The following is a 16567-nucleotide window of genomic DNA, read 5'->3' on the forward strand; positions in this document are numbered from 1 at the left end:
TGATAACCATACGCCTGCCCTGTGGTGTCCTTGCTGTAGATGGCCCCTTATTCCCTTGTCTGCCCTTTTCCAGGTTTTGTTTGAGACAGATCTGTGTAGCTCTGGCTTCACGCCTTAGCTTCTTAAATGTTCAGGTTATAGACCGACCACCACGACCTCAGTACTCTTTATTACCCTCCTTTTTTTTTCTCTTTCTCTCTGATTTTTTTCACCAACGGATACAAGGTTCCTAAATCTGGCACTAGGTATTTGGGGGATAGTTCTGCACAATGTTGGATGTTTAGAGACAAACTTATCTACCTATCAAATACCCACCCTTCTTCAAATTGTGATAGCCAGAAGTATCTCTAGATATTGACAAATGTCTCCTCCCCTTGGTCCTGGTGGAGAATTAGTAGCTAACTCAGCAGGCATTTTATCTGTCTATTTACCTAGCGTTTCCTCTTTCCTCCTCACTGAAGGTGCAAGCTTCACAAGAACAGGAATTTTCACCTTTATTCTCCACTGATCTTGTGCTCGACAATTCTCCAACAAATATCACCAGTGAAAGAGGCAGCCAGCTCTGCCTTCTCTCCTTCCCTGGCTCTTGCTCTGCTGCAGGCCACAGGCCTTTCAGCCTCTCTCCATCTGCAGCTCATTCTGCCCCAGCGGGTCTTTCTTCTTCAGTTCACATTCCTGACCAGCCCTGTTTACTGGTCTCTGTTTCTTTGCTCCTCAGGTCTCTGCTCAAATGTCAGAGTCTTCCCTGCATCCCCTATTCTACATCACCCTCCTGGCCGACAACTAGTGTTTCCTTATCTTACTTTCCGATCTCATTTACCTTTGAAATGATCTCATTTCTTCTTTTAAAAATATTTATTTTTATTATCCTAAATTGTGGTAATTTATTATCTTTAATTAAATATATTGAATTATGTGTGTTTGTCTGTGTGCAGGTATGGACACATGTCTGCGAGGGCCTGCAGAGGACGGAAGAGCTGCATCCTCTGGAGCTGGAGTTACAGGCAGTTGTGAGCTGTCCTTTGTGGGTGCTAGGAACTGAACTCTGCAAGAGTAGGGTTTGCTCTTGACTGCTGAGCCATCTCTCCATCCCCATCGCATTGTTCCTTCTACCTGCATTTTAAATTGAGTCTCTCCTAGTCTAAGACAGTTCCACGTCTGTAGTTTGTGGAATCAATAAACCTCTTTCCTGATTTCAGGGTGGGATAGATTCTTAGTATCTGGGCTCGTGACTGTGAAGGAATTCTAAAAAGAATAGTCGCTCTTAGCTATTCAAGCCCAGACCATGGTCCATAGAATCATGTTGAAGGCTGCAAACTGCCTCATATGGAGTTTTAAGAGCAAGTTTGAAAGTCAACTTTGAAAGCCATCGATAGAGTTGTATTATCTCTCTTTTTACTGACAATATATTGGTGACTGGGACATCAAGGTCTTAGCTATTGACTCTTGGACCAAATTGCTATTGCCAGACCAGAGGACCATTATGAAAAGGTGGCCAGAACGACCAAGAATTACCCCAGCCAGATGGTAGTGACACACGCCTTTAATCCCAGCACTTGGAAGGCAGAGGCAGGAGGATCTCTTGTGAGTTGGAGAGAAGCCTGGTCTACAGAGTGAATTCCAAAACAACCAGGGTGGTTGTTACACAAAGAAACCCTGTCTCAAAACAAAACAACAAAAGTTGCTCCATAGACACCTGACACTGCCACAGTGTATCCTGCAGAAAGAGCAACAACAAGAGAACAGACCCCCTGCTCCTCCTGGCTCTCATACCAATAACACCTGAGCGACAGAACAAACTAACCCCAAAGCCATTGATGTATAGAGTCTGGATAACGTGGATTTAGCTTTCCCGTCTGTGGTGGTTCGAAAGAAAATGGCCACTGTAAGGAGTGGCACTATGTGTGTGACTTTGTTGGAGTAGGTGTGGTCTTGTTTGAGGAAGCGTGTCACAGTGGGAGTGGGCTTCAAGATCTCCTATGCTCAAACTATGCCCAGTGTGGCACACTGACTGCTTCTGCTGCCTTCAGATCAAGATGTAGACCCCTCAGCTCCTTCTCCAGCACCATGTCTGCCTGCGTGCCACCATGTTTCCCACCGTGAGAATAATGGACTGAACCTCCGAAAGTACAAGCCAATTAGATGCTTTCCTTTGTAAGAGTTGCTGTGATCAAGGGTGTCTCTTGACAGTGATAGGAATCCAAAGGCACAATCTCTTCAGCACAGAAAGGACATCTCAAGGAATTGAGAGGGCTGTGGGAGACAGTTCACCATCATCAGGAAGAATGGGGGACAAGGAATTATAGGGAAAAAAAGTAAAGAAATTTTCAAGTTATATCTTCCATAAAACAATGTTATAGTAAAAACAAACCAAATAGTCAAATGTCTCTTCTGTGTGTTCTGATGGATATCTGCTGTCTTACTTTTCTATTGTCATGAAGAGATACCATGACTAGGGCAGCTTACAAGCTTTAAAACTTGCTTGCAGTTTTAGAAGGCTAGTCTACGGCCATCATGTTAGGGAATATGACATGCTTGCTATTTGAGCAGTAGTTAAGAGATTACATGTTGAGACAACAACCATAAGGTGTATGTATACATGACCCGCACTTCCTAATCCTTACAGTTCTACCATCTGGGAACAAAACATTCAAACGTATTAGCCTATGGGAGCCATTCTCATTGAAAACACCACATCAGATATCAACTTATCTCCCCAAATGTAATACCTGGGGCTGGGAATATAGCTCCATGGTAGAACTCATGCCTAGCATGCATGAGGCTTTAGAATTGATCCTCAACACTGAGAACAATTAACAACAACAAAAAAATCCAAAAAAAAGGGAAAGATGCAATAGCTTAGATCTGCGGCCATGAAACGCATCGTCATTTATGTAACATCAGTCTCACGTACACGGAAGCCGATAAATCCCTGAACTGAGCTCCTCCAGAGAGGGTCTGTTCATACTTTGCATCTCCTGGAGGAACGTGGGAAACTGGCCAGCTTGGCGCTGTTTCTACTGTGGCTCATGACATTTATTTCTAAAGTAAGGCAGTGGCAATAAGCTGAGGGAGAATCAAATTACAGGGAATCTCAGAAGAGGAATTTTTGTGTTGGCAAAGAAAGAACTATAGCTGGATACACCGGTGCCTGTCTGTAACCCCAGCACTGTGGGAGGCTGAGCTAGGAGGATTGTGAGTCTGGGCTATCCTAGGCTACAGCGTAAGACTCTGTCTTGAAAGAAAAACAGTGAAAGAAAGATATTCATTACCTGATTTCATTTTTATTATGTGAAATCCATAGACATTTATATAAGCATGTTATTTTATTAAATATATGACTTATATAGTATATATGAATATGCATACACATAATTCATGTACTGGAAGAATAAAATCATAGCTATTTTTCATTCTGAACTTTGTTCCTACATGTTGTCAATAATTAAAAATCTCTGGCTGGTGAGGCGTCTGAGCTGGTAAAATCACGTCTGGTACAAACCTGATAACCTGAGTTAGGGTTCTCAGACCCAGGTAAATTTGATGGGTTGTGCATTTCTGTAATTCCAGCACTCCTACAGTGAGATGGGAGGTGGAGACAGAAGAGCATCTTGGGAGCTCTTGGACCAACCACCCTGGAGTACACAGAACAGCAGCAGAAACCAGAGAGACCCGCTTCAAAACCGAGGTGGAAGGGTGGAACTAATACCTGAAGTTGCTCTCTGACTTCCAAACCCATGCCACGGCCTAGACTTGTCCTCACAGTCAAACATGTACACACACACACACACACACACACACACACACACACTACTGTACATACACACACACGCCGTACACATACACAATACACTCCCCTACCCCCTCACCATACACGGCATGCACATGCATAAATAAATATTAATGAGTTAAAAGCCCATTGAAATTATAAATGCTAATTTTTTTGTTTTACACATTTAAAATCCTATACATGAGATGGCTCAGCAGGCAAAGGCATTTGTTACGAAGCCTGAGTTTGCTCCAGGTCCCACGTGGTGGAGGGAAAGGACCAACTATTGCATTGTCCTCTGCTCTCCTCACCTGTGCCCTGGCTCCCATGATTGCACACACACACACACACACACACACACACACACACACACGCACATATGTACTTACACACGCAGCAATACACTAAGTAAATAAATATAAAGACATTAATATAGTCTATGTGAAATGGTAATTGAGGACCTCTGCTCATCTGAAATATAGATATAGAAAAACCTAAGCTAAGTTTAAAATGTGCTTTCGGAGAACGTGATTTTATCAGATGGAAGAAACTTACAACTTTAAAACTTTTCTATTCTCCCCATTAATGTAAGGATTCCAGGCCGGGCGGTGGTGGCCCATGCCTTTAATCCCAGCACTTGGGAGGCAGAGGCAGGTGGATCTTTGTGAGTTTGAGGCCAGCCTGGTCTACAAGAGCTAGTTCCAGGACAGGCTCCAAAGCTGCAGAGAAACCCCCTTTCACTTTGCAATTCCTATCACAAGGGAACACTTCACAAAACCACTCTTTCTTGAGTACCTACTGTGTGCTGCCTTCTCTCATTCAACCCTCACGGCTTCCCTGTGAGGCACTAGAGTATACAGTGAGGTTCAGAGAAGCGGTTTGTTTGAGAATGCCCGGCAAGGCAAGAGCAGGGCTGGGCCTAGAGAGCAAGGTTTGAATTCTGTCCTTCCCAGCTGCGAAGAATGTGCCTTCAGAGTCATCTGTCACTCACTTAAGCACTTGCTCACTCAGTTACTGTTCTCCAAGTACTCACGTGAGGGCCTGTGTGCTGAGATAAAGACAGTGGGCCAGAACCACTACTCTGTGTCATGTGACATAGTGACTTCAGAATGGAAAAGAAAGGCACTGGGGTCTTTGGTAGTAGTTATTTATTTTATTTTGAGGAGTTGGATATTGATTACAGGGCCTTGTGAGTGTTGCACACACATTCTACCCTGAGACACAGTACCCACCACTGAGACACAGCACCGACCATTGGAAACAGCGCCCACCATGGAGACACAGAGCCCACCGCTGGACACGGCGCCCACCTCTGAGACATGGCGCCCACCACTGAACATAGCACCCACCAATGGACACAGCACCCACCACTGAGACACAGAGCCCACCACTGGACACAGCATCCGCCACTGAGACACAGAGCCCACCACTGGACACAGCATCCGCCACTGAGACACAGAGCCCACCACTGGACACAGCATCCGCTGCTGAGACACAGAGCCCACCAATGGACACAGCATCCGCCGCTGAGACACAGAGCCCACCAATGGACACAGCATCCGCCGCTGAGACACAGAGCCCACCACTGGACACAGCATCTGCCGCTGAGACACAGAGCCCACCAATGGACACAGCACCCACCACTGAGACACAGAGCCCACCAATGGACACAGCGCCCGCCACTGAGACATGGCGTCAGTCCAAAAACTTCAAACAAACACCAACATGGAGAGTGGGGTGGGGAGCACCATTCTTTTCTGCACAGTGCTGAGAGTCACAGTTTCCTCTAGATTAATTGTGTTTTTCAGGGTTTATGGATGAGGATACAAACATTCACTTAAAAAGTTAAGTAAGGTACAAGAATTTTATATCTCCACATGCTGGGAGTGATGGCATGTGCCTTTAATCCTCAGGAGGCAGAGGCAGGCGGATCTCTGTGAGTTCAAGGCCAGCCTGGTCTATGGAGTGAATTCCAGGACAGCCAGAGTTACACAGAGAAACCCAGTCTCAGAAAAAAAAAACCCATTAAAAATAATACTAAAATTGGCGAATAGACATGGGTTCTGTATGTTTGCCTAGAGCCTTAAGGACTTCAAGGTTAATGAAGCTTAGAAATTAATTAGAGAGGCTGGAACTAAAGAATTCCCTGGTGGCCAGGATAAGGATTATCTGATTTTTATCTCAGAAGGGAACAATAGCAATTCAGTTTCTATTAGGGAGAACCAATCTGTAAGGTAGTTTTGCTATTATCTTAATTACTTCTTTTATTTTTGGGATTATTACAGTTAAGTCATTTCTCCCTTCCCTTCCCTCCTTCTAAACCTCTCGTTTACCCCTCCTTGCTTTTTTTCAAATTCCTGTCCCCTTTTTTCATTAATTGTTTTGACAATTACTGTAATGTAATACAGGTGTGTATGTATATGTGTTTATAAATATGTATAAATTCCTAACTACATAAGCCCTTTCTCAGTCTGTATACTGTTTCCAGGGCTGTTTGACACTGGGCAATCAGTTGGTGTGCTCTTGCCTGGGGAAGACATTTTTGTCCTGCTCTCCGCATTCCTTAGTGACCTGTGGTTCTTTGTGTTGGACTGAGGCCTCATGGGTTTTCCCCCGTCTGTGCTAGCATGTCTATTGGTTTTGTGCTTGTTCATCTCATGCTTAGGCAGCCATGATCTTGAGACTTCATGGGTTGTAGCTTCTGACTTTCCTTGGAGACGTAGCCTCACAGCAAACTCCCTGGTCCTCTGTTTCCTACAATCTTTCCATTTACCCTTCTGAAATGATCCCTGAGACTGAGGTATGTGAGTACTGTAGGTGTACCCCCTGGGACTGGTTTCTACAGCTCTGCATTTTGATTGGTTGAGATGTCTGTAATGGCCCCCATCTGTTGCAGAAAGAACTTTCCTTGCTGTGGGAAGGGGAGAAGACTGTACTTATCTCTAGGTATAAGGATGAAAGTTTGAAGCATGGCTAGGGATTGTTCTGCCTTAGAAAACTAGGAACTGTGGGTTCTTCTTCAAGATCCATGGCTTCACTAGCTCTGGGGAGTTGGCTAGGTTTTTGGGATCAGGCAGAGGGAAAATGCGTCTGCTGCCTGAGTTTGGTCCCTGTGACCTGCAAAGTTAGAAGAAAGGAACTATTCCCAAAAGTAGTTCTCTGATCTCCCCAAAGCACCCCATCTATGCACACATACACCAAAACAAACAAACGTAAAAAACACAAGAGACAATGATTGGACTAGTATTTTTATTAGGATGACCCTCCATTCTGGTTTGGGACATAGATCTTTTGGTGTTAATCTAGCAGGAATCTGAGGAAAATGGGTAGCTGAGACTTCCAGAATCTCAGCTGGTTTGGGTGCCACAGAACTGAAATCTCAGCACTTGGGAGGTACAGGCTGACTAACAGGAGGTTTAAGGTCATTCTTGGTTATGTAGCTAAGTGAGTCCAGTCCATATTGCAAGCAACCCTGTCAATAGTGTTGTAGTGACTCTTTCTTCTGGATACGTTGGCATGGTAGCATCAGGTGTCTCCGGGGCAACTTTTGACACTGATATCTCTATTGGCTACATAAAGTCTATAGCACCAAACTAGAACAGAATTCATACAGAGATATTTCCAGAGGCAGTAGATATCTATATATTTATTATTATATGTCTTAGTCAAGGTTCTATTGCTGTGAAGAGACACCATGACCATGAAAACTCTTATAAAGAAAACATTTAATTGGAGCTTGTTTATAGTTTCAGAGATCTAGTCCATTGTCATCATGGCAGGAAGCATGGTGGCACACAGGCAGGCATGTGATGGAGAAGGAGCTGAGAGTTCTACAACTGGATCTGCAGGCAGCAGGAAGAGAGTCATTGAGCCTGGTTTGGGCTTTTGAAACCTCAAAGTGACAAATGTTCTGATTCTTTTACATAGTGCCATCCCCTAATTGTTTAAATATATAAAGCTATGGAGGCCATTCTTATTCAAAGCACTACATTCTATTCCTTAGCCCCCAAAGGCTTGTAGCCGTATCATATTTACAAAATGCATTCAGTCCGACTTCAAAAGTCTCCAGTTGTCTTTAATACTTTCAACACTATTTAAGAGTTCAAAGTTCAGCTTGGTGGTAGTGGTGGCACACTCCTTTAACTCCAGCACTTGGGAGGCAGAGGCAGGCTGATCTCTGAGTTTGAGGCCAGCCTGGTCTACAAAAGACATCCAGGGCTAAACAGAGAAACCCTGATTTGGAAAAAAACCAAAGAAGAAAAGAAAAAGTCCAAAGTTCAAAGTCCCTTCTGAGACTTATGATAATCTCTTAACTGTAATCCCCTGTAAAATCAGAATAAAAAAGTAGATCGCATATTCACGACATAAAATGATACAGAATATACATTACCATTCCAAAAGAAAGGAAAAGGAGCATAATGAGAAAATATTGGGCCCAAACAAGACTGAAGACCAGCTGGAAAACTGCAAACTCGGCACCTCCATGCCTGATGTCAAAGCACTCTTCAGATCGCCAGCGCCTTTCAATTTTGTCAACTCAAGCACACTCCTCTCTCTCTCTCTCTCTCTTTCTCTCTCTCTCTCTCTCTCTCTCTCTCTCTCTCTCTCTCTCTCTCTCTCTCGGGCTGGTTTCACAGCATCAGCAGTTCTCCTTGTCAGGCATCTCATGGCTTTGGTACCTCCAGCCTTGGGGCCTCCGATGAATTCAGCTTCACCTGAAAGACCCCCAGAGCGGGGAGACTCTCACTCAAGTCTCAGGATAGCACGACCCCCCCCCCCCCCCGCCCTGCACCCCGCCAGGAACTCAGGAGAGACAGTCCTTGCTGCAATCACACAAGGTTTATTGACAGGACAGGAACCAGTGCACTGGGTCTGAAACTCATTTCCTATGCAGGGGTAGAGAATTCGACCCCCGAGTAACTGGGAGAGGGGGTATTTAGGGGAAGAAACCATAACCCAATAACCCAAAGGGGGTAGGGAGGGCGTCATTGGAAAATTCCAAAAATACCAGTGATCATTGGAAAACTCCGAAAATACCAGTGATAATCACAAGGGGGTAACTCCCTGTTTCTCAAGATTATAATCTAACTTTATGGTCAGCTAGTTCCTGAAACAGAGTCACTGAACCAGCTAACCTCGATTTTTGGTTCTTCTCTCCCTGCTAGATTTTTTTTTTTTTTTTTGGCTCTACTCTTTCTGCTAGAGGGGTCTGAATTTATTAGGGTCTTTCACACCTTCACACAATGGCCTCTCTGAGCCCCCATGCAGGGACAGCCTTGATGCACACCTGGTCTCAGAGACTTTCTTTAGTTGTGGAGGGAGATTCCAACAACCCATTTTTTGTCCCCTTGATTCTAAAGCCAAAAACCACATGGCTGAAGCTGCCAAGTTCTTCTGCTTGCTGGGGCTGGAACATGGCCCCCTTGTTCAAATACATTTTTAGCAGCTCTATTATTTTGATGGTTTCCTTCACTGCTTAAACATTTCTTTAATTCCTTTTCAGAAGTTGGAAGCTTAGCTGGGTGGGTGGTGTGCAAAGTCCTTCTGTATATGTGTTGCTTTTATTGTTCAATGAATAAAGAATCTGGCTTGGCCTGTGATAGGGCAGAGTAGACCTAGGTGGGGGACAGGGAGCAGGGGACTAAACTGAATGCTGGGAGAAAAAAGGCGGAGTCATGAGATGCCATGTAGCTCTCAGAAGGGAAAGATGTGATCTGTCAGTTGGAACCTTGCTGGTAGGCCAAAGCCTTGTGGTAAAACATAAAATAATAGAAATGGGTTAACCAAAGATAAAAGAACTAGCTAGCAATACACTTAAGTGATTGGCCAAGCAGTGATTGAAATAATATTGTTTCTGTGTGATTATTTTGGGTCAGGGCAGCCGGGAATGAACAAACAGCCTCCTACAGCCCTACAGGGTGGGGTCTTGCGCTGAAGCTACCACTCCTTTTAGTCCATTTAGCATCAGGCTTTTCTTTAAACTTTTAATTTCCGTGAACACTGGACTTAGCTCCATTACACTTACTGATGTTCTTTTTCCTCTTCAAACTGTACATTTTGTATTTTTCCTTGTTCAGTTTGCTCCTTTTCACTAAATGAATCTGCATAAGAGTGGCCACTAATAACGACGTGACATAGTTAATCCGAGGCTGCCTTGAAATCTCTGCCAACCCCCTTAATTAAAAACTCTTCAGTTTAGCCCCAGGCAGATTTTTTTGGACAAAGGAAAAAAGCAGCCACATTCTTTGCCAATATATCATGAGAATGGTCCTTAGGCTACTTACATATTCTCCTGTTTTGAAATTTAAATACACGAATCTATGGGGGCCATTCTTATTCCAACCACCACATTATGCATGCATGCATGCTTTCATTAATTCATCCATTCATTTGAGACAGTATTTCATTATGTAATCACGGATAGCCTGGAACTTACTATATAGTCTAGATTAGCCTGGCACTCATCCAGATTTACCTACTTCTTCCTCCTAAGTGCTAGGACTAAAGGCAGAAGATACTTAAAGACAAAACAATGTTATCCAGATGGGCCAGAGTGATGTGCTCATGTCAGGGTGTTTCTCCATGGTAACAGCAAGCCAAGACACACTGGTTATAGTGTTTAGGGTCAACTGCCTGCACTGACCGTCTTTTAACCAAAGAAGACAATGGGCAGAGAACCCTTTCTCTTTGAGCGGAAGGTATAAAGGAGCCAAGACTAAGGTAGGTGCATTCCCCGAAAGAATGCAAATAAAGATACCTGGAAGGTGATCTGGGATCATCTTTAATCAGGCTATTTTTAATTCGGATGATGTTTCATAGCTATTGCCGTAGAGTTGATTTTCATACGTTTTGCTTAAGGACAGAAGTTTAGAAATATCACAAAGGAGATTCTATGTCTATAGAATATGGTCCCGGATGAGACCTCCACCACCACACAGTCCCAATCTTCACGCAAAAGGTTGAGAAAATTAAAGCCAGTGTTTCACAGCTGGCAAGCGGCTGAATGGCTCAGCCTGGGCATGTTCAGAAGGTAGGGCACCCATCAGGGGATAAAGAAGGTGAAACAGTTCCTTTTAGATGGTTTTCCAGAACCATAAAGAGAGGTTTATGACTCAAAAGACAACAACCATTAAACTCCAAAGTCAACAGTTATTTCATCTTCTGTTTTGGTTATTGCCTTAGTCATTGTTCTATTTCTATGAAGAGACACCATGATCAAGGTAAAACTTCTAAAAGAAAACCTTTAATTGTGGGCTTGCTTAACAGTTTCAGAGGTTAGTCCATTATCATCATGACAGGGAGAATGGTGGCAAGCATGCAGATATGGTACTGGAGAAGTGGATGAGTATTTCACATTCTTGTTCATAGGTGGGGAGAGGGGTGGGGTGAGAGGAGAGACTCTTGACTTGGCATTGGCTTTTGGAACCTCAAACAAATCCCATCCCATTGATACACTTCCTACAAGTCCACACCTCTTAATCCTTCAAATCCTTTCAAATAGTGCCACTTCCTAGTGACTAAAAGTTCAAATATACTAGCCCTTGGGGGAAAGATTTCTTATTCACACCACCATAGTTATAAAATTAAGTGATGATAAATCATTGAATACTGTTATTGCTGAAGCTCAAGGGAAAATGCACACAGTGAAGGGCAGGGAAACTGAAAAAAAAAAAAAACAGAATCCTTTATCAAAAAACTACCAGACGTTGTCTGATCAATATCATATGGATAATGTTTTTAAAAAAAAACCCAGCAGAACAAACACCCAAGCTCCATGACTTGTAAAATATGGGAAAGGAAGTTAATAACCGTCTTTTTTTTTTTTTTTTTTTTGAGACAGAGTTTCTCTTGGAACTCGTTCTGTCTTGGAACTCATTCTGAAGACAAAGTTGGCCTAGAACTCACAGAGAGCTGCCTACCTCTGTCTCCCTGATTGCTGGGATTAAAGGCATACACCACCACCACCCAGCTAATAGCCATCTTTTAAAGAGCCTGTAATTCTAATGTATATTTAACTTTATCCTTTAGTTCAGAAGCTCCATTACTTCACAGCAGAATGAGCTCTCTGGTAAGGATCCCCCTTCAGGCTCATCTGAACAAGTAAAATCAAGGCAGATTCTCATCTTATTCCATTGTATAAAATTTCTAGACAAATAACATACCAGTTGCCTTTGTGATCACAATCGGGTATTATTTTTACGTGTTGGTGTATGTGTGCCACAAGTGTGTGGGTGCTGATAGGGGCTGGAAGAGTGTGTTTGGACCTCTTGGTCCTATGTAGTGAGCTGCTTTGTGCTGCACCTTAAAGATGGCGCTGACCGCTACTCTCAACCCCCCCAACCCCTTCCCCGGTGGAATGTGCTTTCAACTGTAAATAACTCTATACATGGCTAAAACTAAGAATCTGGCTTGTTTCTGTGTACTCGGGCCTATCCGTATTCCCCACGTGGCTTGCTGGAGTTGGCTACACAGGGGCTATTTTAGATGTGGGCTGGCTTTCCCTGGGGTCAGAAGATTATTCAAGGTTTCCTGATTAAACTGCAATTGAGGGGAGTCCGGTGTTGCGTTTTCTTTGCTGGCCAAAGTTATGCGACAGTCCTAGAGTTGCAGGCAGTTGTAAACTAACTGTTCTATGTAAGAGTTGGGGACTGATGTGATGTGCCGTCTTCTGGAAGAGCTGTATGCACTCTTAATTGTTGAGACACCTCTTTAGCACCCAAATGAACAAACATTATTAAGATCCAAACACAAATTCCTTAGTTGAGTAATTAGAATCTGGTTTGATTGATTGCCTTTTGAGGGCCAGGATGAAGGACACGGTCTTTGTGTAAATTCCAAGGAATTTCAGCAGAGCAGAATTAGAGCAATGACCCAGCAACATGCAAGCCATCCTTACAGAGCACAGAAGTCAACCTGCATCCTCTGCAGACTTTAGGCTATGCCTAGATGTTGAGGATTGAGGTTAGTTCTCTTTGCTGAAGAGTTTAGTGTCAGAGTGACCTCATATGAGGTACTAGCACTTAGCGGTGAGTTTATGCTTGGAGTCCAGATCTAAAGTTGCGCTTAACCCTTTCCCTGCTGATTAGACCCAGGAGCTCTGTGGGAAGGGAGGAATGTATTACATCTTAACTACTTTGAGAATTGCTGATCTACAAACAGGATGTCACAGAATACTGTTCTAGGGTTCTGTCTAGTCTTCACATCTCTGAGAGTCGGCTTGGGCTGATTTATCTAAGCAGCACGTCCTCAGAGTACTGTTGTTTATGTATGTATTTTGGCTTAAAACAGATATTTGTTATCTTACAATTTCTTTTTCTCTAAATTTCTGTGTATGGATAATTTGTTTGCATCCATGTCTGTGCACCCCATGTGTGCTTGGTGCCCATGGAAACTAGAAGAGTGTTGTGAGCAAAGATGTGTTACATTTGTTTATGCTTCAGAATATTACTTTAGCAGTGTAAAGGCATTTTGTTTATGGTGCATTTGATTAATTATATAAAGATGTGTTGCATTTGTTTCACCTTACCTGCCAAAGGCACCTGATTGGTCTAATAAAGAGCTGAATGGCCAATAGCTAGGCAGAGAAAGGGTAGATGGGGCTGGCAAGGAGAAAGAATAAAAAGGAGGAGAGATCTAGAAAGAACAAGAGAAGGAGGAGGAGATAGTCAGGGACACATCCTGGGTAAGAAGCCAGGCAGCCACCAGTCAACAGACATAAGAAGCAGTGAAAGTAAGTTGTACCAAAAGGAAGAAAGTAAAAAGCCTTGAGGTGTCTGAGGCCATGAGAGTCACAGCAGATGACAAAGCTCAGATGTCAACCCACCAGAGGAATGACTGTCTGGTGGAGGTTAATCCTGTCCAGACAAGGCCTGTAGGACCATCGACTCTGGAAACTGTTGCTCACATCTGCTAAGGCAGCTTGGTGTCTCCCCAGTACCTGCACTGTAGTGTGTAATCTCATGAGATGTGTATATGTAATTTCTTGATTATATCTCAATTGTATGGGCACATATATCTGTGAATGGTCAGGAAGATGACTTTCCATTCATCTGTATAATTTTGATGTACAGAATACAAGCTAAAACATGCTTCATAACTAGATGTATTTGTCCCGCAAGGACTGTAGACACTTAAAAGCCTGCTTGCTCCTTTTGCTCAGACTAATTGCACCCAATTAGCTCACTTTTACTTCAGAGTAAGTTCAAACTAGACTAAAGGTTTTTTGTAACTAGATCTTAAGTTTAGAACTTTACAGCTACGCCCAAGGTCAGAGTTGCATGTGTCCAACCAAGATTACTACACACAGCACCCTAAGAAAAGCATTCCAATTCTTCTCTTGCCAAGTCTAGCTAATAAAAGACCTATGGACACTGTACTACGGGGCTCTGATAGCAGTCTTACTCCCGTACCCTCGAAACCCTTGTGTTGCTATGGTAAATGGCTTGGCTCCTTATTGCTTATCCTAGGAATGTGATTTTGAGCAATAAGAGGTAACTTGTGTAATTTTTTTTCATTGCTTCAAGCCCCACATGAGAGAGAGAGTTTTTAGGCTAACGAAGAAGTTAGGAGTAATTACAAGTAGGACAGGAGAATTAGAATAGAGGCAGAAGAACAAAGAGACTTGTTTGAAACAGCTCAGAGTGAGAGAGCTCATTTGCCCTCAGATACCCAAAGGAAAACGTTTCCTTTGCTTCCTGTAGCATCCAATCTGAACCCTGAAGAGGATCTTGGCTAGACCCCAAAGTCCTTCAATACAGATGTAAAAGGTAGAACAAGAGAAACAGGTTAATTTAAGTTAAAAGCTCTAACCAGAAATGAACTAAGCTAAGACTGAGCATTCAAAACTAATAAGTCTCCATGTCATGATTTGGGAGTTGTTTGATGGATTAAAATGAAAAGCCTGCTATGTAACAGGGCATCAGATCTCCTGGTACTAGAGTTTTGTAAGTCACTATATAGGTGCTAGATATCAAATCTTGGTCATCTGGAAAAGCATCCAGTACTCTTAATAGCTAAGCCATCCCTCAAGCCTCTTACAGTTTCTGAGGATCAGGAATCTATTTGCAGCTTAGCTGGGAAGGTTTAACAGTCTTGTTACCAGTAATTGTTGACAGAAGTTTACGTCCCATACAGTCCTGCAGCCATTCGGTCCCAAAGAAACACACAGAGGTCTACATTAATCATAAACTGGTTGGCCTATTAGCTCAGGCTTCTTATTAACTAATTTCTACATCTTAACCCATAATTCTTGTCTGTGTTAGCTATGTGGCTTGGTACCTTTTATCAGCAAGGCATTCTCATCTTTCTTCCTCTGTGTCTGGATGATGACTGCAAACTGAGAAAATTTTACAAAATTTTTTTTTTACAAAAATTCTTCTGTTCTCCTCACCCCACCTATACTTCCTGCCTGGTTGTCCCACCTATACTTCCTATCTGGCTATTGGCCAATCAATGTTTTGTTAAATTAATACACTGACAAATCTTTACAGGGTACAAGACTATTGTCACACAGCAAGTAATGTACAGGTTAATGCCATGACAGGTTAATGCCCTTAACAGTTGCCACAGTAGAGGATGGCATAGACTTCCCCCTGCAGTTAACTGGATTTTCACATGAGTTTGCACTGGAAAAGATGTGGGAAGTGGGTAATAGCTCTGGTACTGAAACCAAAAGACTTAAATAAAGAACTGCTTGCATTATGAAATTCCGAGGTCAATTATAATTTGTTTAAATTTGGGGATAGAAGAGTTGAATGGGTATTTAGTTTAAGGCTTCTAACTTTACAGACAGCAGTTGAGGGCCTTAGAAAAGAAATTCAACGTAACAGACTATTTGTAGTAAGAGCCATTATCTTTATAATATCTCTTCATGGAAAGATTATTAAAGTATAATATCACTAAACCCTCTTGGGACTTTCCAAGCTTACTGTGAACAAAGACAAGATAATAGGCTAGCCGTGGAGAAACAGGAAGTCCAGTTCTCAATCACATAAAATAATAATAATAATAATCACAGCACAGAGATCTCGATCATAAATACCATTGTCCTGCACACTAGTGGGATGATGGGCTGCTGTAATTTTGTAAAGAAATTTTCTTCTGAGCCTAAAGCTTGTAGAAAAGTCAATGAGAATTTTGAGCAACACTCTTAGTCTTGCTAAGGACCATTTCTTCTATAGGATGTAGCTGATGATAACAACATTTCAGGATTACAAAAATTATCAGAAATAGTCTATCTTAAGTGATAATCAATAAATGGCACCTCATTTTGTCATTTTTATATCACCACTATGTTTGTTTCTCTGAGGCATTAAGTTTGTAGTCAATGTGCAGCTATTTCTACCTAGGAGAATTCTTTGGCTTTTTTTCCCCCCAAAACTCCATTGGTTATCTGAGAGGTGACCGTGGTGGGAGAAGTGGAATTCCCCTGTTCATGGAAACCTATGATATGAGCACACCTGCACAGATTTATCTGGCTTTGGATCTAACTGCATATCTGCTGGGTTAATTAGTATAGAAAGGGAATCTGCGTTGTTAACAAACTACTCAAGAGATTCCTAAAGCCACTCATCTTTAAAAACAAGCACTTGGATCCCTTACAAGGCTCACAGAGGCCAAGACAAATGAGTTGATCTTAACTAGAAGTTTCTGACATTAAAAATATTTTTTAATTGAAATAGAATTAAATTACTTTCCCTTTTCTCTTACTTCCTCCCAACTACCTTCCCTCAAGTTCTTCCCATATCCCCCACACTTAAATTAATAGCCTCTTTTTCTTTTATATTGTTACAAATCCAC

The sequence above is a fragment of the Myodes glareolus genome, chromosome 5 (genome assembly GCF_982192425.1).
Source record: "Myodes glareolus chromosome 5, mMyoGla1.1, whole genome shotgun sequence".
NCBI classification, from domain to species: Eukaryota; Metazoa; Chordata; class Mammalia; order Rodentia; family Cricetidae; genus Myodes; species Myodes glareolus.